Source organism: Montipora foliosa, chromosome 1 (genome assembly GCF_036669935.1).
Source record: "Montipora foliosa isolate CH-2021 chromosome 1, ASM3666993v2, whole genome shotgun sequence".
NCBI lineage: Eukaryota > Metazoa > Cnidaria > Anthozoa > Scleractinia > Acroporidae > Montipora > Montipora foliosa.
Window position 1 is genome coordinate 54,078,453 of NC_090869.1, and position 2,500 is coordinate 54,080,952.

At 37.9% G+C, this 2,500-nt stretch overlaps 1 protein-coding gene across 3 annotated transcripts in view; it reads left to right on the top strand.

Moving 5' to 3' along the window:
- Positions 1–1,200: 1,200 nt before the first annotated feature.
- LOC137979084 (histamine H2 receptor-like) overlaps positions 1,201–2,500 on the top strand; it is a 5,280-nt gene continuing 3,980 nt past the window's right edge. For 2 of the 3 annotated variants that reach the window (XM_068826258.1, XM_068826282.1), the window contains exon 1: positions 1,992–2,463. The gene's annotated coding sequence lies outside the window, so the exon portion shown is untranslated. Of the gene's footprint in view, positions 1,253–1,991; positions 2,464–2,500 lie in introns of those variants that run through there. The other variant, XM_068826273.1, reaches the window with a different exon arrangement.

The following is a 2,500-nucleotide window of genomic DNA, read 5'->3' on the forward strand; positions in this document are numbered from 1 at the left end:
TGTTGGGAGGATACTCACCTGAAGTACGAAACAAGATGAAGGAACTGTTCGGAGAGAAAAGAGCAAGAGAGTGTCTTATGAAGATGCAAAAGTCAATACTTTCAAGTTCCTTGAACATTGCAAGATGCTTTAAATTGATGAGCGAGAAATAAGATTATAGCTCAATAACCGGGTAGGATTGATTAAACATTATAATTTTACTACAAGAACATAAAAACTGTTAAAAGGACATTTACAAGGGCTCATTTTAAATAGATTATTAATATAATATTTATATTACTTACGAAGAGACATATAAATAGATAATATTTTCTTAGTTGAACTTTATTCACAAGAACTCATGTTAATGGATTATTTATACTACTTATGAATAATCTTAACCAAAAAAATTTACAGTTTAAGACAATGAAACACACATTTTTTTTAGTCCAGGAACTGTTGCCCAGACACTGTCCGCAGCAAGTTTCAAAACAAATTGTAAACTGAAAAGTTATTCAATAAAACAGATAATAATAGTAACTTTATTCATTTACCTCAATGAAAGGGAAGGATACCAGAGGTTATCCCTATCGAAGGTAGCCACCCGAAGCCGGATGTAATTCACTGAGAGTCGATTTTGATGAGGGAGGAAAACCGGAGTACCCATGGCCAGAGAAAAACCCTCGAAGTGAGAATGAGATCGACTGAAACACAGCCGACATAGGACCTGAGTCAGGGTTGATAACTGCCAAACCACCCCGACTCCCGACCTTAAGATCGGAGGACGAGGACGACAACGAGTACCAGTTTTCCGTACTGAGCATGCGCATAAGGTTTGGAGACCGACATCTTTCGGAGTGCGCGTGCTCAGAACGGAAAACTCGTACTGGTAGTCATCCTCGTCCTCCGGGTGAATATCGGTGAATAAAAACCTCGACTTCGTCTCGGTATTTATTCACTTCGCTTTCGAATAATTGTTAATTATGTCATTTCACCAAGTAGAATATACGAGTCTAATACTCCCAAGATTGGTTAATTAACACGGAACAAATACGGACGATGAAGGCTAAGGGCGGAAAGAAAAGTTGAATGAGAATGGCTATCTAGTTAGCCATCCACCTGTCATCATTTCATTTTCTCCAATCAAATTTAAGTTACGGCCCGTATTTTTTTCAGTTTTTCGGTTTTTAGAATACACATGACGAGGTTCGTTTCAAGTGGGAAAAACAAGGACTGTGCCATGATTACAATACAACGCAAGAAAAGGAGCTGAGTATGATTTTTATTTTATCTGTAGACATTTAAATCGAGCAACAAAAGCAGACTTTCAAATTAGCGGGCCCCGCTGCTGGACACTGTCTGCTGAATAAGCTAGTTTGTGCAGCAACAAAAGGACAGAGCCGACGTTCAGAGGCATAATTTGCATTTTCCTTTGTTTTGAATAGGGAAGGGAAATGGAAAATGCTTATGATTTACACCTCCGTTGAGTGCCCCTGAAATTGTTACTGAAGCTCTATTTTTAAGCCTGTTAGCAATTGAGAACATTATTAAAAATACGGACGCAAATTCAATAGACCGAAGTAGTTTCAACTGAGCGACTTCCGCACATTTCTGTTATCTCGACTTCAGTTTTATTCAGGATTAAAGAAAGACAAGATGGAGAACAAATCGTACAATTTAGCGATAAAGTGTGGCGGGAAAACGGACGAAAAGGAAACCAAGAAATACTAATTAGGTTTTTAAAACACAGCTGCAAGTTCGCAAAAAGTTCAAAGATAAGTACTGAAGCGATGTTGTGTAATCAGTTTGGCCAAGGCGAGGAAAATGTGAAGGAAAACTAAACCAGGCGACTTAGAAGTGCAAAAATACTTCCTAAAAAATAGCCTGTGCTACAAAACAAACCTAATTATTGGGCGAGTTTTTAATTTAAGGACAGAAATATGATGCATGACCTTGCTTCACTAAGTAGAAGCTGTCCTGCTTTGTTTAGTAAAGAAATGGTTTCCGCTAAATATCTGTTGCAAGCATTGTAATACGTTGTACCAACGAAAGCATCCTTGAAAACGACGTTGGAAAATTAAACTTGATTTATTCGTTGTTTTTCATCGTTTTTAGCGTTATAGAAGCCTGGTGGTGGAAAGCGAGATTGGAAAACGCTTGTCGTTGATATGTTTTATTTCGAAAACGGAAAATTTGAAAATCGTTTAAGCATGGATGGGACCTGAAACTCTCTTCGACAGTAACGTTTCACAATTTGACGCTCGATTTTGAAGCACCTGTTATTACCTCAGGCAACCTAACCTTATCAACATAATTATTTATTTACCTCACCTCAGGCAACCTAACGTTATCAAGATAATTTAAGTAAATCGCCAGAGGCTTCGGTTGTCCGGGATGTTACTCTTTAAAAAGACTTATCATCTCTTGCACATACGTGCAGCACATCAAGAAACAAGGTGCTGATACAAATCCAATTCGAAAAAGGTAATAACACTAATAATTTATGCTCCGGGTAGCTGTT